Source organism: Aquarana catesbeiana, linkage group LG02 (genome assembly GCF_042186555.1).
Source record: "Aquarana catesbeiana isolate 2022-GZ linkage group LG02, ASM4218655v1, whole genome shotgun sequence".
Lineage (NCBI taxonomy): Eukaryota > Metazoa > Chordata > Amphibia > Anura > Ranidae > Aquarana > Aquarana catesbeiana.
Genome location: NC_133325.1, coordinates 799,140,726 through 799,167,171, shown reverse-complemented (window position 1 = coordinate 799,167,171; position 26,446 = coordinate 799,140,726).

The window sequence follows — 26,446 nt, the reverse complement described above, 5'->3', positions numbered from 1 at the left end:
AGATATCTGTGGGCCTGAACCCCATCTCCAGAATCGTGTCCACCACTGCCCTCCTATGCGAAGGAAGTCCTCTACCTTCCCATCGGAGCTGCACAACATTCCTCCTTTTAAACAGGAAGAAAGATAAAATATTTCCATGCTCCTTCTCTGCTTGCTCCCCCTTCCCAGATTCTGTAGCAGCAACACAGGATCACGACAGACCAATTGCTGTCTTGTCCTTAGACAGAATCAAACCGGCTGACAGAGAGTCTGATTCAGCTGGGATAGCAGTCTTTGGATTAACAGAGGTTAGACCCGTCCTCTCCCACTGCTCTGAACACTCAGCTTCTTTCCTGGGTTCAAGCATAGTCTTGGCTACTGCAGTCTCCCGAAGAGTTGTAGCACTACTGGTCCCAGCATCTCCTCCACCATTCTCAGGAATAGCCACTGTGTCTGGTTCAGGCAAAGTCACTGTATTGTCCATGGAGCTCCTCTCTGCAGACTCTTCCCCCAGAAGCTGACAGTTACTCTGACCAGTTCTATCTGAAGCTTTGTTTTCAGCCGGTAATTCAGACAGCATTGCATGCTGTACATTGTTTATGGATCTGGGCTGACTGCCCGTAGCACTACAACCCTCAGCAAGCCCATTGTCATTAATAAAGTCCACATCACCATCCTGCACAAACACTGTACCTGCTTGCTGTGCTGTTACCTTGCTGTGCGTTGTCATGGCTGATGGTGGGATGAGACTTCCCCCCAGTTGTTGCAGACTTAGGCTACTTTCACACTGAGTCACTTTACAGGCGCTACAGCGCTAAAGATAGCGCCTGCATAGCGCCTGTAAAGAGCCTCTCCTGTGTCTCCAGTGTGAAAGCCCACTGGAGCGGTGCGCTTGCAGGACGGTCAAAAAAGTCCTGCAAGCTGCATCTTTGCAGCGCTGTAGGAGCGGTGTATACACCAGTCCTAAAGCGCCCCTGCCCATTGAAAACAATAGGGTCGCTGCAGTGGCGGTTTGCCGGGGGTTTTAATCCTTTTTCGGCCGCTAGCGGGGTCTAAAACCGCCCGCTATTGGCCGAATAGCGCCGCTTAAACGGTAAAGCCTTTCCGCCGGCGCCCGCCCACCCCAGTGTGAAAGTAGCCTTAATGGTGAATCTTGCTCTCTCCACAGGTCTCTCTTTCACAGGGCGAGGAACGGTGTCCATCTCCCCATCATCATCTGAGGAATCCACACCCAAAGGGGATTCCAGCTTAGTAATAAACTCCAGCATGCTAGTACTTCCCTAGACCTCCTGCTCAGATGTTCCATATTGCTTCTGCAGAGGGAGGGGGACCGAGGCCTCTGTCATTGAGGGCTCAGCAGATGCCTGAGGTGTTGAACAGCTGGGCTCATCCTCCAGGCCCACTTTCCCACTCTCTGCTGACTCTGTCGGTACCTGTACCAGGAAGCGGCTCCTCTCCTCATTCGGCTGAATCGTTCCTCATTTCTATATTTTTCTTTAAAAATTTTGCTATTCTCCTTCAGAGAGCTCACCAGTTCCTTCTGCTTCCTCACAGCTTGCTCCAAGTCCATCAACTCAGATTTTAGAGCCGGTCTCTTTTCACTGTATACTTTGGCACAAATCTGTTTTTTCTTCCTAAATTCAGCCATCAAAACTAACAATTTCTCCTCTTCTTTCTCAATCCGTTTTAGCTTACCGACAATCCTCTGTCTAAAGGCAGACAGGGACTCATCTCTCCAAGTATCTTCCACAGGCTGCGGCCTTGTCACAGGCCTATCCAGGGGGCCCCCACCAGGGTCCTCCCCAGGATCCAGCATTTCTCCTGGGGCAGAGAAGCAACTCTAGCCCCTGGTCTCTGGAAGCACAGGAGCTAAGGAACCATCAACCTCACACCTCACTGTCAAGGAGCATAATGGCAGTTTCCCACCATCCCTGTGCTGAGTTCCCGGGTCTGTACACCTGCTGAGCCCCTTATGAGGGGTTCCCACCATCCCTGTGCTGAGTTCCCGGGTCTGTACACCCGCTGTGCCCATTATGAGGAGTTCCCACCATCCCTGTGCTGAGTTCCTGGGTCTGTACACCCGCTGTGCCCATTATGAGGAGTTCCCACCATCCCTGTGCTGAGTTCCTGGGTCTGTACACCCGCTGTGCCCATTATGAGGAGTTCCCACCATCCCTGTGCTGAGTTCCTGGGTCTGTACACCCGCTGTGCCCATTATGAAGAGTTCCCACCATCCCTGTGCTGGGTTTTCAGGTTGCACACCTACTGTGCCAATTATTAAGGGTTCCTACCATCCCTGTGCTGAGTTGTTAGCAGCCATTTCTGTACTTGTATGACAAGTGTAAAGAGTTTAGGTAGTTGGAGAGTTTGAGGTTCTGAGATACTGGGTGACAGTTGTCTAACCTTGCTATCCCACCTCTTGGCACTGGGTGATAACCAACAATTAGTATGGAGGCACAGAGCCTTCACCTTACCTGACCTACTCCATGGCATGTGATGGTGGAATATAAGTTTTATTGATATAATTTTCTCCTCTCGTATTCATCACAACACACAGCAGTGAATTTGCAGAGTGCTCAGTACAGCTGTTCTCCAATCTATAAATAAGTGGGAATAATCCCCTTCAGGTCGCCGTCTCCTCCCGCTGCGCTGAAATATTGTCCTCTGTGAAGACCCATCATTAAAGGCCTTTCATTTAACCCGATTCGTCTGAGTTTTGTCTGCTGATGTTACAACGTATAAAGGTTTGACATGAAAGAGTTGTAAAAAATGATGAAAAGTTGTTAGATTAGGAAATAAAATGGAAATATATATATATTTTTTTAATATAAAAATCTATATGAGAAAAAACAATACTTGATGAAAGGACCTGATTCTTAAGCCGCGTACACATGAGCGGAATGTCCGACAGAAAAAGTCAGACGGAAGCTTTTCATCGTCTATTCCGATCGTGTGTAGGCCTCATCTGACTTTTTTTTTAGAAAATTCTGACGGACCTAGAAATGGAACATGTTCTAAATATTTCCAACGGAATCAATTCCTATTGGTAAAACCGTCTGTATGCTGTTCCGACGGACCAAAAACGACGCATGCTCTGAAGCAAGTACGAGATGGAAGCTATTGGCTACTGGCTATTGAACTTCTTTTTTCTAGTCCCGTCGTACGTGTTGTACGTCACCATGTTCTGGACGGTCGGACTTTGGCCGGACTTTGGTTTGACCATGTTGTAGGCAAGACCGCTTGAATGGAATTCCTTCGGAGTTCCGTCGGAGAAACCTTCAGAGTTTATTCCGACGGCAGAACCGGTCGTGTGTACGCGGCATAAGTCCTTCTAATTACCTCTCTGGGTGTCTTTTAAGCCACAATTCATAACTAGAATTGCCCATGTCCTCAACCAAGCCTCATCGGCTCGAAGATGTTACCAAACTCACACGTTCTTACTTTTTCCGACAATAGCTCCTGGGAGAACCACCTACATCCAAGCAAGTCAAAGCAGGATACCTAAAATGGGTCCCCAGCTTCGTAACCATTCAACTTTTTATTGTCACATCAAAGACCCCATAACTTGTCAAGCTGCTGTGTAGACATGTGCATTTTGTTTTGTTACAATTCATAGTCCTAGTGGCCAAATCTTGATGTGTCCTACACCAACATTCTGCCCCAGCCGCAGTTTTCTTCCAGTCTAGCCAGCTTCAGATATCTGCCTTCTTGGATTCTGGTGCTGCCGGTAACTTTATAGATCTAGCCTTGTCTCAGCTTCTTCTGATCCCTCTCCTTCCTGTGCAGGTTCAATTCTCTTTAGTTGCTATTAACAACTCCTTGTTGTCATGCAAAGGATTCCGAGTCCTCACCCTAAGAATTGGGGCCATTCATCAAGAAAAGATTTTTTTCGGTACCATTTTGTATCCTACCTACGCCTTGATCCTGGGCTACTTGTGGCTGCAGTATCCCAACTCTCAAATTGCCTGGGACTTGGAGAAATTTCCTCATGCTCCGAGTTCTGTATTTGAACTTGTCTGTTGCAACACACCCTTCAGGGCTGGATCCAGGATGGGGGGGGATGCTGGGGAGGCTATGGCACCCCCCCAGGTCAGATAGGCTACATCCGGCCTTGACACCCTTGTCTTTTCTGTAAGCTCCACTACTCTCCCTGTCTGGGATTCAGATTGTACAGATGTCTTCAGTGAAGAAGCCGCTACTCTTTTACTGCCTCACAGGTCTTATCACTGTCCTACTGATCTCATACCAGATACTTCTATGCACAAAGGCTTTGTCTACCCTCTATCCAAGCTTGAAAACCAAACTATGAGGGATTACATTAGGGAAAATCCCAGAAACGTCTGCTTCCTCTTTGGGCACAGGGTTCTTCTTCGTTTAGTAGAAAGTTGGGTCATCCCTGCATAGATTACAGAGGCCTCAACAAAATAACCATTCCCTTTACCACCGATCAAAGAACCACATCTAAAGTGCTCACGTCATCTCCAAACTTGACATGAGAGGAGCCTGCAACCTAATTTGTATCCACCTGAGTGAATATGGTCTTAGGGCTCTTCCCCAAGGTTCAAATGCAACACAACGTTCATTGGCTTTGTCAGCTTCTTCAGAAAATGTATCCAAAATATTTCTATGATTGTAGCGCCCACCCCTTAAGGGCCGCTGATATGTCCCAGGTTCTTCTCCTACCAGTGTAGCGGCAGCCAGGAAAACAGCAACATTCATTCTTCTGGCTCAGTAAACAATCTAGGGGTTACTTTTTTAAAGTTTATTGTTGACAAACTTGGATGGGGCTTAGGGAAGCTGTTGGATTTGCCAAACACTGAACAATAATGAGAGGACACTCTTCTCTTTGCAGCTACTTCCTAGGACAGTCCTATAAGCAGTAGATCGGGGAATGGACAGCACTGGGAAACCATAAGCAATGCCCCAGGCCAGCAAGCCTTAGTATTAGTACGCCCAAGGGTTTACAGCAGCAACAGTCACTAGGATCCTTCACTCAGTTATGTACTCACAGTGTCCCTTGGTACATGGATGCCTCTTTCCAGACTCAGGCCCCTTTCACACTTATACAACTTCAAAGTGGCGCGATTTTACCGCGATTTCGGGGCTGCTATTTTGCCGTGATTTTACCACGATTTTGCTGCGATTTTGCCACGATTTGGAAGCAGTACTACTTTGTACGACTTTGCCACAACTTTGGCATTAACCATTCTCAGCTTGTGCTTACAAAGTAGTGCTGAATTATTCAGGTACGATTTGCATGCTACTTAAGGGTTTAACATTGAGGTCTATGGAGTACAAATCGTATGGAAGTTGGACCAAAGTAGTGCTGAAATCGTGTCTATATTATTCAGGTACGATTTGCATGCTACTTGAGGGTTTAGCATTGAGGTCTATGGAGTAGAAATCGTATGGAAGTTGGACCAAAGTAGTGTAGGGACTACTTTGAAGTCGGCACGACTTAAAGTCGTGCCAATATGAATAGTAGTCATTGAAAATCATGGAGAATGACTTGTCATACGATTTTGCAGTACAAAATCGTGGGACAAGTCGTATAAGTGTGAAAGGGGCCTCAGGCAGACAATTTACTCAGTGAATCTTTCAGATCCCCGGTGAAACCCCTCTGGTAGCTTCAGAGAAATGTAGTAGAATAGCCCCCCCAGCCTTGCACAATTAGAACTTTGTTGAGTACAAGCAGAATCTTCAGCTGGGCTGCCTAGAAGAGCAGCAGCCCTTCTGGCTGGCAACCTCTCCTCCTGGTTCCAAACTATTTATGCACTCTCCCAGCCACCTTCTGGACACCCTGCCACAGGGATTGGCTGGAACCACATCAATTTTCAAGCTGCTTATCTGATTCTCCCACCCACCATATTCCGGAAACCTCCAAAAAACAGGGTGAAGCAATCAAACCTGCAGCCTACAGAGTCCAGAGCAGCCTGAAGAAATCGCAAGACCAGTCACCTTTCACAAGGATTGAGACCAGGACTGTGGGAGGGGCCCAGCAGGCTCCACCCACTACAGGTTGTCTACAGAAAACTAAAGAAGGGGGAGGAAACAAGACCAGTACCCCTGCATAAGGAGGGAGAGCAGAGCTGTGGGAGAGGCCCAGCAAACTCCGCCCACTACAGGTTTCCTGCAGGAAACTACAGGAGGGGGCGGAGACAAGACCAGCCACACTGCGCAAGTTGAGAGAGCAGAGCTGTGGGAGGGGCCCAGCAAACTCCACCCACTACAGGCTGCCTGCAGAAAACTACAGGAGGGGGAGGAGACAAGACCAGCCCCCCTGCACAAGGAGAGAGAGCAGAGCTGTGGGAGGGGCCCAGCAAACCCCTCCCACTACAGGATGCCTACAGAAAATTACAGGAGGGGCGGAGACAAGACCAGTCACCCTGCGCAAGTTGAGAGAGCAAAGCTGTGGGAGGGGCCCAGCAAACTCCACCCACTACAGGCTGCTTATAGAAAACTACAGGAGGGGGAGGAGACAAGACCAGCCCCTCCTGCACAAGAAGAGAGAGCAGAGCTATAGGAGGGGCCCAGCAAACCCCTCCCACTACAGGCTGTCTGTAGAAAACTACAGGAGGGGGCAGAGACAAGACCAGCCCCCCTGCACAAGGAGAGAGAGCAGAGCTGTGGGAGGGGCCCAGCAAACCCCTCCCACTACAGGCTGCCTGTAGAAAACTACAGGAGGGGGCGGAGACAAGACCAGCCCCCCTGCACAAGGAGAGAGAGCAGAGCTATGGGAGGGGCCCAGAAAACTCTGCCCACTACAGGCTGCCTACAGAAAACTACAGGAGGGGGGTGGAGACAAGACCAGTCACCCTGCGCAAGGAGAGAGAGCAGCAGTGAGCGGTCTTTATTACAGGAGGTCTCACATTGGATTACTGCACAGATCTAGAAGAAATACACAAAGATCACCGAGATTCAAGAAGAAGACACCTGATGAATGTATTTAGACAAAATAAGCTTATTTCAGAGTTCAGCTATTGGTAGATTTTCAATGTGTAAACGTGAGATAAATCAAGTTTTTTGTTGTTGTTGTTGTTGCTCAATCACAGTCACCATGCCCCAACCCCAGGGAATTCTGGGTAAGGAGCCATGTCCATGTTTATCTGTGGGATCTGATAACCACCAGGCTCCTCGCTGCCAGGGACAGTTTGTATCATCCAGAAGCCCGTCAGAAAGCCTCCCTGTAACCATAGCACTTCGCGTCCTTGTCGCTCACTAAACACGGATCTCAGGGGGTTATCACTTAATAATAGCAACTTGTATTCATCCATCTTCCCCCCCTTGGCAGAGCGGCACCTCGTTCCAGCTGGCACGTGCCCGGCTTGGAAGAATCTTACAGATAATTCACACGGAGGTGCCTGCTGGTTGGCGTGTAGAGGGGCATGAACAGCATAGACAGGGGAGAGGTGACGATAAAGAAAGTCCATGACACCGGGGGGGGGGGGCTTCGAGAAGATAGCTGGAATAATAGTTTTTACATTTTTTTTTGCTGCAATTTTTAATTTTAGGTTTTAGAATTGGCCAAAATTAATATTTCCCATGAAAGCAGCCAGAAAAAAAGTCACGTCTCCACCGGGTCTTCTGCTTGGTGCCCATGTGGGCCACCGGACCTCTGGAGCCCACCATAAGTACGGCTTTGTATTGTAACTGGGGCCGAAAAGGCTGGGAGGCAAAGGTTGGCTAATTTGGCCCAGAATTCGGTGAACCCAAACTTAGAGGCAAAGCACTTCGAAGATCTACAGGGGGTGGAGGAAGGGTTGGCCAATCCTGTTGTTACATTATGGCCAGTTTAAAGTCATGTTTTTTTTTTTTTTCATATAATAAACATGTCATACTTACATGCTCTGTGTAATTGTTTTCCACAAAGTGGCCCCAAACCTCCTCTTCCGGGGGGTCCCCCGCAGATCCTGTTCCGCTTGCTATGGGGGCACTCATGTGAGCTTGATCCAGAGCTGGGGTGTGTTCATCTATTCGCACACACAGCGTGGCTCCCCCCTCCACTGTATTTGATTGACAGCAGTAGGAGCCAATGGCTCTCGCTGCTGCCTCTGAGTCCTGGGGGGGGGGCAGCGAGCGCTGTCACTCTCAGGCACAATGCTGGATGGAGATCGGGCCCAAGTAAGTATTTAGGTGGGGCTGAGGGGTGAGGCTGGGGACAAGGGGTGGGTAGGAGGGGGAGCTGCCCTGGGCACTGTGGCATCATGTAAGGTGGTGGGGGGCACCACAAAGAGGTTGGAGATTTGTGTTGGGAGGGGGAATTTGGGGGGGCTGCAAGGGAATTAGTATTGTTCTAGAAGGGGGACATTTGGGGAGATGTGCAAGAAGTGGTGATCTGAGGGGATTTGTGTTGGGAGAGGGGATAGGGGAAGAAGATTTGGCTAGGGAAGGGACATTTTTTTTGGGAGGGGGTTGAGCTAGATATGGTAATATGATGGGGGAGAGGGGATTTGTGCTAGGAGGCAATTTTTATTTTTGGAGGGGGGGGGGGGGGGGGGGGATTGTGCTAGCAGGGATGATTGGGTGGTTCCATGATTCCAAACCCGAACTGTCCGGGTGAGTCAACCCTAGTTACCCTAACCCTAGGTGGCAACCCTAGTTAGGATGGGGGACTGGGGAGAATTTGTGCTGGGGGGGGGCTCGCAGTGGGGTGAGAGGAGTTTTGCTCAGAGGGGAAATTTGAGGGGTAGAGAATTTGTACTAGGAGGGGGGAATTCTTTTCTTTTCAGGGGGGGGTGGATTTGTGCTGAGGGCATATTGGGAATTAGAGGATTTGAGCTGGGGGGGGCAGAGATTTGTGCTCGGGAAACGTTTTCAGCAGGGGGAGGATTTGTATTGGGAGGAGGAGGATTTTATGCTTAGGGGGTAAGCATGCAGATAAGTTCTCATTTTTTTTTGGGGGGGGGGGGTATTTTTGCTGACACCTAATGCTCATACATTTCGGTGGTGGTGGTGGGGGGGGGGTTTGGCATGTTTGCCCTGGGCTCTAGTTGACCTTGTCCTGGTACTGCTGGGGGTTGGGCTGACCATTGGAGATTTTTTTACCCTAATGCATAGAATGCATAAAGGTAAAAAAAAAAACTAAAAAAAAAACAAAACTTTAGCCTTTGTAACCACTTTAAGGACTAATAGGCAGACTACTTTCAAAAAAGCATAGGAAGCTGGCACTGCCATGGGGGACATTTACCAATAAAAGAAAATACTATACAGCTGTGTGGGTTTCATGCGGGTTACCTGCGCCTTACCATAGACTTCTATTACAGCAGGCAGGTTTGGTGTAATTTCTGAAACAAGCATCAAAAGTACAGCATGCCTGAATTTTGGTGCGCTTTAAGAAAATGCACCAAAACCACCTGATGCGATAGAAGTGTAGCACCCTCTACCTAGTGTAGGTGCTAGAGTGAGATTTTTTTGTAGTGCAGGTAAATTTAGGCAGGCCTAGCTAAAAGCTAGGCCTGTTTGTTTTGATCTGTGTGGGCTGGGAGTGGCTCAGAGTAGGATGGTGGCTCACAGATACCAATCATCTTTCGGTTACCTCCCTCCTGTTTCTAGAAGATTCAAGAAGGAAGGAGGGGAAGAGAGGTGGAGCTTTGTGAATGTTCTAAGGAGCCCTGACCAATCCCCAACCTGGATTGGCAGGGGGCGGGCCTCTTTAAATACCTAGGGTCAGTCCAGCTGGGGAGGAGTTGTTCGGGTGGAAGAATTGGAGATGGCGTATTAGGGTGTTGGGGACCTTGGAGGGAACCCCCTACTCTGGGCCAGGGGGCACTATGATGGGGCACTATTCCTCCCACTGACACCAATGATGGGGCACTATTCATCCCACTGACACCAATGATGGGGCACTATTCCTCCCACTGACACCAATGATGGGGCACTATTCCTCCCACTGACACCAATGATGGGCCACTATTCCTCCCACTGATACCAATGATGGGGCACTATTCCTCCCACTGACACCAATGATGAGGCACTATTCCTCCCACTGACACCAATGATGGAGCACTATTCCCCCTACTGACACCAATTATGGGACACTATTCCTCCCACTGATACCAATGATGGGGCACTATTCCTCCCACTGACACCAATGATGGAGCACTATTCCCCCTACTGACACCAACAATGGGGCACTATTCCTCTTCCTAATACATGATTTACATGCAGTAGGAGGTGAAATTTTTGCATTGTTTACTCCCACAGATGCCAAGACAATTTCTACTCCCACTGGCCACAGTCTGGTCCCCCTAAAGCTTGTAGGACAGTAATCTGGCCCTTTGTTTAGAAAGTTTGGAGACCCCCTGCACTAGTAGAATGTCGTTTGAAATTTTTCGTTTTAAGAAGCTTCATTTGATTTTCTAATCATTTGCATTATCATATCGACGGGCATTTTCAACTACAGCGACAAGAAAATTAGAAGGTGCGGGATTGAAAATGTTTCTCTATTGAACACAATTCTTCTGACATTGTGTATGGTTTTTCTTCAGGATAGTCCATTCATTCCAAAATACAATGATAAAAATTTAGAATTTTACCATTTCGTCAAGTCATCAAATGTACTGAGAATTTTCATACGAATGTTAAGCTGACCATAAACATTACAGTTTTATTGTATAATCCTTTAGATTTACCACAAGACGTGCAAGGGACTGCCAGACTGGATAGGTTTAGGTAGTGTCAGAAGCGTTCCTGCTCCTCACTCCGGCATCCTGGTTTTGGTTGTGGTATTCTCCTTGTCTGTCTGTCCACCTGCAAGTAGATTAATTGTAGCCAGTCTCCGGTGGAGACCAAACATGATTTAAGCCAGCCAAGCCTGCAGTCTCAAGCTTGTAATAACGTGTGTAATAAGTTCCAAAGCTCCCTGTTTGTCGTCCCTGCTCTGCTAGATTGATTTCTCGCGTTGACGACATTGGATATCGGACTATTCTCTGAACTCTGCCTGCCTTTTGACTATGGATTGGACCCTGGCTATTCTGAACTTTGCCTGCTTTGTACCCGGACTGTCATTGAACCACTCTGTCTATCTGCAAGTACAGGTTTGCTTTGCCCAGTTCACGCATGACCAGGCGTAGTAGCCAGACGCCAAGGCTTTGTGTATATGTCCCGCTGGCAACTGAGTACCGGTAGGCCTACTTGCCTTTTGGAAAAGGGGGCTGCTATAGGTGAAGAACACAGAAGCCAGCTATAGTGTCTGACCACCTGCGTTAGGGGTAAGCGTGACAGGTAGGCCCCTCATTCTAATTAGTTTTGGAAAAGATAATCACAATTGACTCAATGTCAGGGCTGGGCTCAGCCCTTCCTTCTCTGAGCTGGCCACTCAGCTGTCGGCTAATTGCCAGCTCTTATCTCTCCACAGTTACTCACCTGTTGATGATATCCTGCTCGTCAGTCCTGCCTACTTAAGCCGTCCAGCCCAGAGGATCTCTGCCTTCGCCTTGGTCAACATCACAGAGATGCTTTCCTGCGTTCCTGTTGAAGACTTGCTTGGCTGACATCCCTTCTGGATCCAGATCCTGCTTGCTGTTCCACTACATTGATCCCTGACTTCTGGCTTGGCTGACTATCCATTCCAGGTTACTGAACTTTGGCTATGTTTTGACTACGTTTGTTCTTTTTACTTTTATTATTAAACAAGTGTGATTTAACTGTACTTCTGTCTCAGCCTGATTTCATGGTTTCTGACACTCAACATGTGACAATATTCAGCAACATTACAATTTTTCAGAAAATCTCCACCTTTTATCATTGAAAAGTCGTCCTCACTCTCCAGTCAATGACTTTGCCTAGGCTGAGATGATGTCATCAGTCTGCTGCAGACAGGAGGAAGCATTTTCTCAATCTCCCCCCCCCCCCCCCCAGTGATCAGACTGCAACATTGTAACTTTATAGCAAATCACAAAGTGAGAAGATGCTAGGTCCACCAAAAAAGTTACTTTGTCAGATCTTTAAACTGACCCAGAATATTTCAATTACATCTAAGAGGTCTTCTCTCCCACACTGGGATTAAACCAATTTTTTTCCATCCTTTCAAAGTAAGCGAGACCGGCGTCTACCCACTCTAAGAATCTATCAGTCTCGCTTATACATGTCATATTTTTGATGGTCACAGCTGGGAGGATCTTCTTGCGTTCCAACTTATGGTTGGAATGAATATTACAAGACCCGAGTATAAATCCTTGTCAGTCATTACATGACCAGAGATGGAGTAAACACAAATCCAGTATGGAGGAATAATTGGAAGATCTCAGCGCTGACAATGATAAAGACGAGTCATTGACCCTGCGGATAATTCTGTCCCAAGGATCAGAGATTCCTAAACTTGTATTACTGCACAGTCCCCTTGGAATACTCTTCCTCATGACATCATCTCTAAGTGCTCCATCCTTCAAACAACAAGAGTCACTTTGTTGTCTGACCAAATGAAGCCTGGTGCTTAAAGCAGCGATTCCCAACCTTTTTAACATGGAGGAACCCTTGAAATACATTTTAGGTTTTAGGGAACTCCTGACAATACTTTACCTACAGCTCATACATTTGTGTAAACAGTAACTTGTGGATAGAAGAAGTAATGAGATAATAAAAGGAACAACACACTTAAAATATACAGAACTCCAGTGAACCACAAAACTATTAAACGTAATAATAATAAAATGACTTAAACAATAATAAAAATGGCCAGAAAATAAATGCAGAGGTAAAATTGCAGAATTCCCTCACATAGTGATGATGACGAGTGAAGAATTGCCTACTTGCTTTGATGGTCACTGGAAATGTTCTCCCCATGTATTGGTGTTCAGTGACATGCCACCTTATGTTGGTGATGGTGATCAGTTGAAATTGGCCTTCTTATATAGGTGTATAAGTGGTCATTGGAAGAAGAGCCTTTTTTATAGGTGTAGTATAGGTGGCCATTGTAAGAAGAGCCTTCGTAGACATGTGTATAGGTGGTCAGTGGAAAAGGGCCTTCAAATATATAAGTGTATAGGTGGTGAGTGGAGAAGGGTCTTCATATATAGGTATATACAGTAGGTGGTCAGTGCAGAAAGGCCTTTTAATGAAGGTACTGTATATAAGTGGTCAGTGGAGAAAGTTTTCCTTATATAGGTGGTCAGTGGAAAAGGGCCTTGTTGTTTACGTGGTCTGTGCATATGGACCTTCATATATTGGTGTAGAGGTGGTCAGTCAAAGAAGATCCTTCTTATATCAGTGTATAGGTAGTCAGTGGAGAAGGTCCTACTTACTGTATAAAGGTGTATAGGTGGTCAGTGAAGAAAGGCCTTCTTATATAATTGTATAGGTGGTCATTGGAGAAGATCCTTCTTATATGGGTTAATAGGTGGTCAACGAAGAAGGTCCTTTTTATATAGGTGTAGAAGTGGTTAGCATAGACGGGCCTTTTTATATACTGTATGTGTATAGGTGGTCAGTGGAGAAGAGCTGGTGATTAGGTAGTCATAGGTAGTCAGTGGGAAGAATGTCCCCCAAAAAGATAACTAAAAACATCTTTGGTATCAGTGGTTACTTATTGAAAAGGAAGAACCTTAACAACTTCTGAAGAAACCCTAGCAACATTTGAAGGAACCCTAGCAACCTCTGCAATCTCTGAAGGAACCCTAGCAACCTCTGCACCCTCTGGAGGAACCCTAGCAACCTCTGGAGGAAACCTAGAAACCTCTGGAGGAACCCTTGCAACATCTGAGGGAACCCTAGCAATTTCTGCAACCTCTGGAGCAACCCTGTTTGAGAAGACTGGTTTAAATGGTGAGGCCCCCAAAAACAACATTTCAGGATATGCTGGGTAGGTAAACCACCTGGGAGATTCTCCAGCCTCTCAGGAGCTCTCTTGGTTAGATCTCTCATCATTCCTGCTGGATTATTCTAAATAGGAGCAGAGTCAGAAGGTATGGCAGTGAGATCTCAGTGTCGGACTTTCAAGCCATACAAAAAAAGCAGATGTCTTGGTCCAGATGCCACCTATAACTGATATGACAAGTTTGACCGGACTGCCCCTTTAAAGCAGAACTCCAGACAAATCTAAAAAAAACTGTGGCATGGAATCAGAATTGTTTCAGTCTTTTTATGCCATACAGTGTAATGTTCATAATGGCCATACATTGGTCATCAGATGCTAAAAAAGATCCCAAACCTGTCCATTCATGGTACATTTATGGATATTTTATCACAGACAATTAACCCAAGGTCCCTTGCCCTCCTCTATCCACACCTGCAAAAAAAATTTGGCAGAAGTTCTGCTTAAAGTCAAATGATGGCAGTCCTTATTTTTCTCCTGAGTGTATTTATAGTGTGCCACCTGTAAACCGATCCCCCTGGATTGTAGGAAACATTAGCCGCCAGTGCAGAGGGTGCAACCTGAAGTTCTGCTGATGTGCAAATCAATGTGATGTGTTGCAAATTGGAGCAATTTCCTCCCAGCCCAGTTGATGGACCCCCCCCCCCCCAACCCTGTGTCCCCACCAAGCTGTCTACAGTGACACCATCCACCCTGTGAAGACAGCTGGGGCCCTGAGTGACAGGCCGGTGTGTGGAGGGTCTTCTCTCTAGCAACCGGGGGGCCGGTTACCGGGTAAACACAGGCAGATGCCGATGTCGCTGTGCTGCTGCCCTGATGAATGGCACGGGATATTTATGACTACATGGCAGATGCCCCCAGGATGACTTGGCACACACTGAAAGTATTAGATTCGGATGACAGATTATGATCTGCCTCCAGCTGCCGTGGAAAGGTTACACCAGCGACAGTTTTCACCGCGGGGCTCAGCGTGGAAAACTCAGTGCACAGGGTATCCATACCCTTCATATGTAGTCTTAACCCTTCACCAGGGGGTGGCAAGGCGCAGACGCATAGTCCTCCTATGGCATTTTTCTTACTTTAATATCATTTTATCTCATTTTTATTATAGAATCTATTTTTCTGCTATGTGCAGATCTGGTAGTATTATATTGCAGGTATGTTTGGCGGGGCAGGTGGTCAGAAACTGCAGGAAAATAATATAGGATGATCTAACAAACATATATAACATATCTGGAGAGTGGTGATGTCACACCCATATAGGGATGAGTCGAATTGCCCTGGGTTTGGCTCAATAAGGCTTTCAAAGAAGTTCAAATGATGAACCCAAACCCCCTTAAAAATCGATGGAAGTCAAATTTGTAAAATCAAAAAATGCCCATTTTTTGGGTTAATAGCCTGGGGGGTGGGCACTGCCCTGAGGAACATGTGCCAAGACAAAAGAGTCTGGTATGGAATTTTGGGGGGGGGGGGGGGACCTCACACTGTTTTTTATATTTGTGTGTGTGTGTTTTTGGTGGGGTTCCACTTCAAATTCATACTAGACCTAAAGGGCCTGTTATGCATTATGGGGTAACCCCACATGTCGTTTTTCTTTTTCCCTGGCTCCTTTCTCTACATGGCCAGGGATTCCAGTCACCTATACCAGACCCTTATCCTAGATGAGGGTCCCCCACACACAACAAAAAAATAATAATGGGCGCGAGGGTTCCCTCTAATTCATACTTGGCCCTTCAGCTCTAGTATGAATTTTAAGGGGGACCACACCAGAAAAAAAAAAAAACAGAGTGAGACCCCTCTCCCCTCCAAATTCAGATACTTTTAGGGGTGAACCCCATGCATTAAACAATAAAAAAAGTGTGAGGTCCCCTAAAATTACCTACCAGACCATTACTTGAGAATGCAGCCTGACAAGCCATTAAAGAGGTGCATCCCCCACTCCACCCGTACCATACCAGGCCACATTCCCTCAACATGGGTGGTACCTTGCCAGGGAATGAACCCCCTGGCAAAGCCCCTTGTCCCTATTATCATGAGGAAAAGGACCTCTTCCCCACAACCCTGGCCTGGTTATTGTGGGGGTCTGCAGCTGGGTGGTTTATTGGAATCTGGGGGCCCACTTTAAAAATAAAGGGAGACCCAGGTACCACCCTCACCATGTAAAGAGGAAGAGGGACATAGTATCTCTACTTATTCACAAAAAAAACAGTTCTTTAATAATAAAAAAAACTTCATGCTGCACCAACTAAAAGAAACAATCCAACGACCCTAACCCGACAACGCCACTCACCAAATGACAGCTCCCTGACCTGTCATCGGCAATATAGGTGAGACCATATTTAGGCCACAATGTCACCCAGGGCCGGACTGGCCTCCCGGGATACCGGGAAATTTCCCGGTAGGCCGTCTGCCCTGGGGCTGCTTTGAGCTGTGACTGCAGCACTCTCCTCCCTCCCTCTCTCCTGTTATGTTTCACACACAGCGGGCATCTCCTGCTGTGTGTCATAGAGCTGGGTCTATGTTCGGTGGTGCTGTCCCGCCCCCCCTAGACCAGGTCGTTTGATGGGCCGCAAACCGATTCAATCAGTGCTCCATCTACTATCACACGAGCCGGTCTAGATCCTGCTCCATGACACACAGCGGGAGATGCCCGCTGTGTGTGTGTGATCCAGGCAATGGTGAGTATGTATTGATGGGCAGTGAGGCTACATTCATGGGCACAGTGAGGCTGCATGCATGGGCAATCAGGCTGCATTCATGGGCACAGTGAGGCTGCATTCCTGGGCACAGTGAGGCTGCATCCATGGGCACAATGAGGCTGCAATTATGGGCACAGTGAGGCAGAATTCATGGGCACAGTGAGGCTGCATTCATGGGTACAGTAAGGCTGCATTCATGGGCACCATGAGGCTGCATTGATGGACACAGTTAGGCTGCATTCATGGGCACAGTGAGGCTGCATCCACAGGCACAGTAAGGCTGCATTGACGGGCACAGTGAGGCTGCATTGATGGGCACAATGAGGCTGCATTTATGGGCACAGTGAGGCTGCATTCACAGGCACAGTGAGACTGCATTTCATGGACACAGTGAGGCTGCATTGATGGTCAGTGAGACTGCATTCATGGGCACAGTGATGCTGCATTCATGGGCACAGTGAGGCTGCATTCCTGGGCACAGTGAGGCTGCATTCATGGGCACAGTGAGGCTGAATTCATGGGCACAGTGAGGCTGCATTCATGGGTACAGTGAGGCTGCATTCATGGGCACAGTGAGGCTGCATCCACAGGCACAGTAAGGCTGCATTGACGGGCACAGTGAGGCTGCATTGATGGGCACAATGAGGCTGCATTGATGGGCACAGTGAGGCTGCATTCACAGGCACAGTGAGACTGCATTTCATGGACACAGTGAGGCTGCATTGATGGGCAGTGAGACTGCATTCATGGGCACAGTGATGCTGCATTCATGGGCACAGTGAGGCTGCATTCCTGGGCACAGTGAGGCTGCATTCATGGGCAAAATGAGGCTGCATTCATGGGCACAGTGAGGCTGACTTCATGGGCACAGTGAGGCTGCATTCATGGGTACAGTGAGGCTGCATTCATGGGCACAATGAGGCTGCATTGATGGACACAGTTAGGCTGCATTCATGGGCATAGTGAGGCTGCGTCCACAGGCACAGTAAGGCTGCATTGACAGGCACAGCGAGGCTGCATTGATAGGCACAATGAGGCTGCATTGATGGGCACAGTGAGGCTGCATTCACAGGCACAGTGAGACTGCATTTCATGGACACAGTGAGGCTGCATTGATGGGCAGTGAGACTGCATTCATGGGCACAGTGATGCTGCATTCATGGGCACAGTGAGGCTGCATTCATGGGCAGTGAGGCTGCATTCATGTGCACAGTGAGGCTGCATTCATGGACACACTGAGACTGTATTTCATGGCCAGTGAGGCTGCATTGATGGGCACAGTGAGGCTGCATTTGATTGGCATAGTGAGGCTGCATTGATGGGCAGTGAGGCTGCATTCATGGGCACAGTGAGGCTGCATTGATGGGCACTGTAAAGCTTCATTTGGGCATAGCGAGGCTGCAATGATGGCCACAGTGAGGCTGCATTCATGGGCACAGTGAGGCTGTATTCATGGGCACTGTAAAGCTTAATTTGATGGGCACAATCAGGCTGCATTCATGGGCACAGTGAGGCTGCATTCATGGGCACATTGAGGCTGTATTCATGGGCACTGTAAAGCTTCATTTGATGGGCACAGTGAGGCTGCATTCATGGGCACAGTGAGGCTGCATTCATGGGCAATGTAAAGCTTCATTTGATGGGCACAGTGAGGCTGCAATGATGGCCACAGTGAGGCTGCATTTATGGGCACAGTGAGGCTGCATTCATGGGCACAGTAGGGCTGCATTCATGGCCAGTGAGGCTACATTGATGGGCACAGTGAGGCAGCATTTGATTGGCACAGTGAGGCTGCATTGATGGGTGGTGAGGCTGCATTCATGGGCACAGTGAGGCTGCATTCATGGGCACCGTAAAGCTGCATTTGATAGGCACAGTGAGGCTGCAATGATGGGCACAGTGTGGCTGCATTGATGGGCACATTGAGACTGAATTGATGGGCACAGTGAGGCTGCATTGATGAGCACAGTGAGGCTGCATTGATGAGCACAGTGAGGCTGCACTGATGGCTACAGTGAGGCTGCATTCATGGGCGCAGTGAGGCTGCATTCATGGGCACAGTGAGGCTGAATTCATGGGCACAGTGAGGCTGAATTCATGGGCAGAGAGGCTGCATTCATGAGCACAGTGAGGCTGCATTTATGGGCACAGTGAGGCTGCATTCATGGCCAGTAAGGCTACATTAATGGGCACAGTGAGGCTGCATTGATGGGCACAGTGAGGCTGCATTGATGGGCAGTGAGGCTGCATTCATGGGCATAGTGTGGCTGCATTGATGGGCACATTGAGACTGAATTGATGGGCACAGTGAGGCTGCATTGATGAGCACAATGAGGCTGCATTGATGAGCACAGTGAGGCTGCATTGATGGGTACAATGAGGCTGCCTTGATGGGCACAGTGAGGCTGCATTCACAGGCACAGTGAGGCTACATTCACCGGTACAGTAAAGCTGCATTTGATGGACACAGTGAGGCTGCATTGATGGGCACAGTGAGGCTGCATTCATGGGCGCAGTGAGGCTGTATTCATGGGCACAGTGAGGCTGAATTCATGGGCACAGTGAGGCAGAATTCATGGGCAGTGAGGCTGCATTCATGAGCACAGTGAGGCTGCATTCATGGGCACAGTAAGGCTGCATTCATGGCCAGTGAGGCTACATTAATGGGCACAGTGAGGCTGCAATGATGGGCACAGTGAGGCTGCATTGATGGGCAGTGAGGCTGCATTCATGGGCACAGTGATGCTGCATTCATGGGCACAGTGAGACTGCATTCATGGGCAGTGAGGCTGCATTCATGTGCACAGTGAGGCTGCATTCATGGGCACAGTGATGTTGCATTCATGGCCAGTGAGGATACATTGATGGGCACAGTGAGGCTGCATTTGATTGGCATAGTGAGGCTGCATTGATGGGCAGTGAGGCTGCATTCATGGGCACAGTGGGGCTGTATTCATGGGCACCGTAAAGCTTCATTTGATGGGCACAGTGAAGCTGCAATGATGGGCACAGTGAGGCTGCATTGATGAGCAGTGAGGCTGCATTCATGGGCACAGTGAGGCTGCATTCATGGGCACAGTGAGGCTGCATTCATGGCCAGTGATGCTACATTGATGGGCACATTGAGGCTGCATTTGATTGGCACAGTGAGGCTGCATTGATGGGCAGTGAGGCTGCATTCATGGGCACAGTGAGGCTGCATTCATGGGCACCATAAAGCTGCATTTGATGGGCACAGTGAGGCTGCAATGATGTGCACAGTGAGGCTGCATTGATGGGAACATTGAGACTGAATTGATGGGCACAGTAAGGCTGCATTGATGAGCACAGTGAGGCTACATTGATGGGCACAGTGAGGCTGCATTCACGGGCACAGTGAGGCTGCATTCACGGGTACAGTAAAGCTGCAATTGATGGACACAGTGAGGCTGCATTGAGGGGCAGAGTGAAGCTGCATTCATGGGCGCAGTGAGGCTGCATTTGATGGGCACAGCAAGGCTGCATTCATGGGCACAGTGAGGCTGCATTCATGGGCACAGTGAGGCTGCATTTGATGGGCACAGTGAGGCTGCATTCATGGGCACAGTGAGGCTGCATTCATGGGCACAGTGAGGCTGCATTTGATGGGCACAGCGAGGCTGCATTCATGAGCCCAGTGAGGCTGCATTAATGGGCACAGTGAGACTGCATTTGATGGGCACAGTGAGGCTGAATTGATGGGCACAGTGAGGCTGCATTGATGGGCACAGTGAGGCTGCTATTGATGGGCACAGTGAGGCTGCATTCATGGGAACAGTGAGGCTGCATTGATGGGCACAGTGAGGCTGCTATTAATGGGCACAGTGAGGCTGCATTCATGGGAATAGTGAGGCTGCATTCATGGGCACCGTAAAGCTGCATTTGATAGGCACAGTGAGGCTGCAATGATGGGCACAGTGAGGCTGCATTGATGGGCACAGTGAGGCTGCATTTGATGGGCACTAGAGAGGCTGCATTGATCTCTTGTATCATGTCTGCAGTCTCTGACCATCTCTTGTACCAAGTCTGCAGTCTCTGACCATCTCTTGTATCATGTCTGCATTCTCTTACCATCTTTAGTATGATGTCCTCAGTCTTTAACCATCTCCTATAACATGTATCATTCACCAAAAAAAAAAGAAATTTAGTGTTACAAAAAACAAGAGACGGTTTTTGACAAGTCCTTTATTAAAAAAGAAGAATGTCCCCTGTCGTAGCTCCAATGTGTCTTCTTTCTCCGCTGATGTCTTCTCTCTTCTCTGTGTCTTCTTCCTTCGGTCTTCTCCCTCCAGTGACGTCTTCTCTCTCCGGTGATGTCTTCTGCCACCACCAATGTCTGCTGCTGCCTCCAACCCACTAAAAAAAAAAAAGGTCCTCCTCTGGCGCTGGCTCCAGCCGTTGTGTCAGCTCTGTTGTCTGCCAGTTCTTATCTAACAGTTCTTAGTTATGGGGCGTGGCCATCTGGTGACGTCAGTGGGAGACCCCGCCCCATTGTGACGTCACTGACCCGTGATGTCACAAGGGAGTGGGGTCTCCGGGTGACATCACCAGATGGCCACTCCACAGAGCTATATAAGAACTGGCAGACAGCGGAGCTGATACAGCAGCGGGAGCCAGCGTTGGAGGAGGAATGTTTTTAAAATTTTCAGTGGGTCAGTGGTGGCAGGAGACATCAGCGGTGGCAAAAGACATCACTGGAGGGAGAAGCCATCACCAGAGGGAGAAGACATCACCGGAGGAAGAAGAAATCAGAGGAGGGAGAAGACATTGGTGGTGGAACCGGAGAAAGGAGACACATTGGAGCTACGATGGGGGACATTCTTCATTTTTAATAAAGGACTTGTCAAAAACCATCTTTTTTTTTCTTTTGCTGTTTTTTTGTAACACTACACTTCACATGGGGGGTGAGCGGGATCTGGGGTCTCCTTGTTAAGGGGGGCTTCCATATACCGCCAAGCCCCCTGTCCACAGATCCCCACAACAACCACCCAGGGTTGTCAGAAAGAGGCCCTTGTCCCCATCAACATGGGAACACGGTACTTTGAGTAAGGGGGGAGAGCCCTCCTCCTGCCCCAAAGTACCCACCCCCCCATGTTGAGGGCATGTGGCCTGGTATGGTCCAGGAGGCACGCCCCCTTTCCTGACCTGCTGGACTGCATGCTCGGATAAGGGTCTGGTATGGATTTTTTTTCTTAATTTTGGCATGGGGTTCCCCTTCAAGATCCATACCAAACTCGAAGGGCCTGCTTTCCATCTGGGGGGGGGGGGGCACGCTGTTTATTTATTTTTGATAAATTTGGCGTCAGATTTCCTCCATACCAAAAGCAAAGGAAATTTTTGGATTGGTCAAAGGACAAGTCGCAATCATCTCAAAGTCGAATCCTGTTCATTAAAGTCGCATGGAAATCGTACATGAAGTCGCAGGGTAAAGTCGGATCGGAAGGCTCATCACACCAAAGGAGTCAAAGGACTGCGGCCGCCCTTAGCATTAGATTTCTCATCAATCGCTCTGTATTTTCCTGTTCGGTTTTTCCATCGGCGTTCGCATAGCCCGCTCCCCCAGCAGACAGTTAATCCCGATGGAACCATTTAATGTGATGAGCGGGGGTCCATTGTGACACTCCGTCATTCTGTACTGACCATCCAGATAAGGACCCTCAGCTGTGACATCTCACACATTTCCAGACGGCTGGCATGAGGCCGCAACGCCACACACAGCGCCGGGAAATCATCGCCATTTCAGAGCCACGATTATAAACAGATCCTTTTAGATTTAAAATTTGGACATAAAGTCGCCATTTCTCAACACATGCCTTATCGGAAAACCCCTATGACAGGGTAACAACTCAAGAACAGATTTTAGAGACACGGTCAGAGCGTCGTCACCCCTCAACGGGAAGTGCCTGAACAAGGACCTTCTTGGCAGGATCACCAGGTACCTCTTTAATGAAAGTTGCAGATTGAAATCCTCCCTCCATCCTTCCCTTCAGTCTTTCAGGTGTACCGGCTCCTCTCCTGGATGGAAATGGCTTCCTCTGATTTCACCGCACACTGTGAGCTTCTCACACTGTGCATTAGAAGCTGCAGCAAGTCAGATAGAGCCCCGCCTCTGGAAGACTTCCAGCATCATTTTAGAGCTTTCCTCCCCAGCTTGTCTCTGGCATGCCTCTTCTATTCAATGGACTTCAGTTCTTTCAAACATGGAGGCTCAGCATCACATATGGGCGTTACTTATGCAAATACAGTCTGCCTAGGAACACCCACTTCCTCCCAACCCACATCCGCCCATCAAGGCATTTTGATATTTGCATAACTCTGCCCACTGCTTGCATCAACACTAGGGTTGTCACCTTTTCTTCGAGCCAAACCCGAATGCTTTAGCGGCCTGGGACACCTTTGGGTGCCCCCAAGGAGAGTAGTAATGCAGTGCGCATAGCGTGCCACAGCGAACGGTGGGTGTTGCCAAATTGCTCTCGTTGACGTCATCGCCCTGTCCCCACAGTAAAGTCGAACCTGCCCCCCAGACAGCTGCCCGCAGCTCCCGGACAGCAACAGATTTGTGTGTGACTACCTTGGTTAGATGAAGGCTTTGATGAAGGCTTCTTAGCCGAAACGAGTCAGCGTAGCCTGTACCCGTGTACCCATGTAACCAAATAAAGGACTTTTATTCCAAAGCATCCGAGTCGCCAGCCATTTTTGGAATCAATGACTATCTTGGTTACTTGGGGAGCCGCAGCCCGGTCTGAATAATGCGTCCGGGTGTCAGTCCGCCTGAAACCCGGACACCTGATTCAAAACCCGGACTGTTCGTGTGAATCCCGAACAGGTGGCAACCCTAAATCAAGACTGGGAGCTCTGGAGAGGAATACTGAGGCATCACTGCTGTGATGTTATGAGGAAGATATGTACAGCACCCTGCTGGCTCCTCCCACCAGCCACAATCTGCCTGCACTGCATAAAGAAGCACAGAGAACCAGTGATGACATCCTTGGGTCTAAAATAAGGTATGTCATGAAAACAGGAAAGGTTCTATTTAAAAATGTCACAGAGGGGGTGGGGGCCGCTTTAAAAAAACGCATCCTGGGTACCAATACTCCACTCGGTGTAGACAATTTCCCGGGTTCATATTCTCTCTGTGGCCCTTGAAGGGCTCTGCTGACGTGTGAAACGTCCGGCTCCTTGACGAGAGAGATTTAATGAGGACGGAGCTGACAGCCGTTCCCCCAGCTGATGACAGTCCGGGCGCTGCAGTCACACGGGGAATGTAAACAAGGTGACGCAGGAGGAGGGGGGACACCGAAAAGGAAGCGCCTCCGATAACGCCATGTGCAAGAAGATCTCATCAGGATCTCCACGGTGTATTTACTAAGGCGCAGGTTTATACGTTAAAGTGGCGCAAGAGGCGTCAGTCAATGAGATTTCGGTCTTCTGCAGCCAGAGATATAGGGGAGGCAATACAATTCATAGTATTCTCCCCTCCCCCCCTCCCATTTTTTTCACCTTCATTATTGTTCGCCAATTAAAAAAATAACAATTAAATCTTATCTGAAGCCAAAACTTATTTTTTAGGCTGCATTCACACCTGCGTGTTTCAGTGGCGGCCGCTCCATAAGGGGCGCCCCCCCTAATCTCCATGCAGGGTGCCGGATTTTAATGGGTTTTTTTTTTTAAGCACATGATGAGGCTCTAATTGGCTTCAAAAAGCCCACCCACTTGTGTGATAATAGCCAATTAATATTCGCTATTGTCCTCCTGCTGCTCCTCCTGGCCAGTCAGGAAGCGGGGATCTTAAGACCTGATTGGTTGAAAGTAAAAGCGACTATATTGGCCGGTAGCAAAAGCAGGGGGGAAGCCGTCCCGACCTGGATGAGGTAAGTAGTGCGGGACGATCGACCAGGGGGGGTGTCAGCGGACGGGGGGGGCAGCTGGGAGTTTTTTTTGCCTCCCCCCTCAAAAAATGGAGCACCAGCGGCCGCTGTTGCTCTATTTTTTTGGGGGGGGGGCGGGAAACAAACAAAATGTGCGTTTTGCCACGCGTTTCTGAAACACGCTGCAAACACACCGTGCATTCGAGGGTTACGCTTGCAGTTCCATTAATTGTTAAGACTTGATTGGCTGAGAAGAGAAGCGACCATATTGGCCGGTAGGAGAAGCAGGTGGAAATCCGCCCAAGGCGCCCACAGCCACCGAGGAGGAGAGGCAGGGGGGAAGCCGCCCGCGACCTGGATGAGGTAAGTAGTGCAGTAAGATCGACCCAGCGGTGGTTTGTCAGCAGACAGGGGGCAGCTTGGAGGTTTGTTTGCCACCCCCCCCGCCGCTGGTGCTCCATTTTTTGGGGGGGGCGGCAAACAAAGAAAATGTGCATTTTGCCACACGTTATTAAAACACACCACAAACACACCACATTCATGGGTTATGCTTGCGGTTCTATTTATTGTTAACGACACCCCAAGCATGGGTAGCCGCCGCGGGTTTGACGTGTCGTAACATGCCAGAACCCCACACAGAAAAAACGCCAGACGCTCCGTCACCGAATAGGTTCTGGAGCTACTTTGGGGCGATCCATGCCGCGGAGGACAGCTTTATATAAAAAATATTTATTAAAAAAAATCTATCACATCAGGTCCAGACTGACCTGCCAAAGGACTGGAGGATCCTCAGGGGGGCCCCCATCCATTGTGTCACTGATGGCTCTGAAATAGTTCTGGCGTGATTGGGGACTATTCTTCCTCAGTGCCCCCATTTCACTGACATCAATGATTTGGGTACTATTCTTCCCTGGGGGGGCCACCATTCTACTGACATCAATGATTTGGGGACTATCTCCCCTGGGGGCTACCATCCCACTGACATCAATGATTTGGTGACAATTTTCCTCTAGGGGCTGCCATCTCACTGATACCAATGATTTGGGGCTATTCTTCCTCGGGGCCACCATCAAACTGACATCAATGATTTGGGGACTATCTCCCCTGGGGGCCACCATCTAACTGATACTAATGATTTGGGGACTTTTCTTCCTCGGGGCCACCATCAAACTGACATCAATGATTTGGGGACTATTTTCCTCTAGGGGCCGCCATCCCACTGACACCAATGATTTGGGGCTATCTCCCCTGGGGCCATCATCCCACTGACACCGATGATTGAGGACTATTCTTCCTCAGGGCCACCATCAAACTAACATCAATGATTTGGGGACTATTCTTCCCTGTGGCCACCATCCCACTGAAACCAGTGATTTGGGGACTATTTTTCCCTAGGGGCCACTATCCCACTGACACCAATGATTTGGGGACTATTCTTCCCTGGGGCCACCATCCCACTGACACCAATGATTTGGGGACAATTTTCCTCTGGGGGGGCCACTACCCCACTGACACCAATGATTTGGGGACTCTCTCCCCTGGGGGACACCTTCCCACTGATACCAATGATTTGGCGGGGACTATTTCCCTTGGGAGCCACTATCCCACTGACACCAATGAATTGGGGACTATCTCCCCTGGGTGCCACCATCCCACTAAAATTCAATCTAAATTTCAAGTAACCAGTTCTGGCTGGAGGTGCCCTTTAGTTGCTGGCCAACATGGCCTTGATTACCCGGGTCAGGTGTTTTTTTTTATTCTTGTCCTGGTATCAGAGCAGGGGGGGGGCACACAGCACTGGTTTTGTGGTCAGGGACCTGACAGACGGCATCTGTGCCTGCCCAGAATCTCTCTGTAAATAGCACACAGCATTCTTCCTGTCCCGTCTACCACTATGCCAGGCATGTCACCAATGCTGTAACATTTCCACGCCCCGCACCCCCGATCACGCCAGCACCGGGTGTATTTTCAGCCCCTCCATTAATCAGAGTGTGGTTAAGGCCTTTCAGGCGATCACGCTCAGCTCAGGCCCATGGAGGGTCTTCAGTGGTGATGAACGCAGTGATAATAGC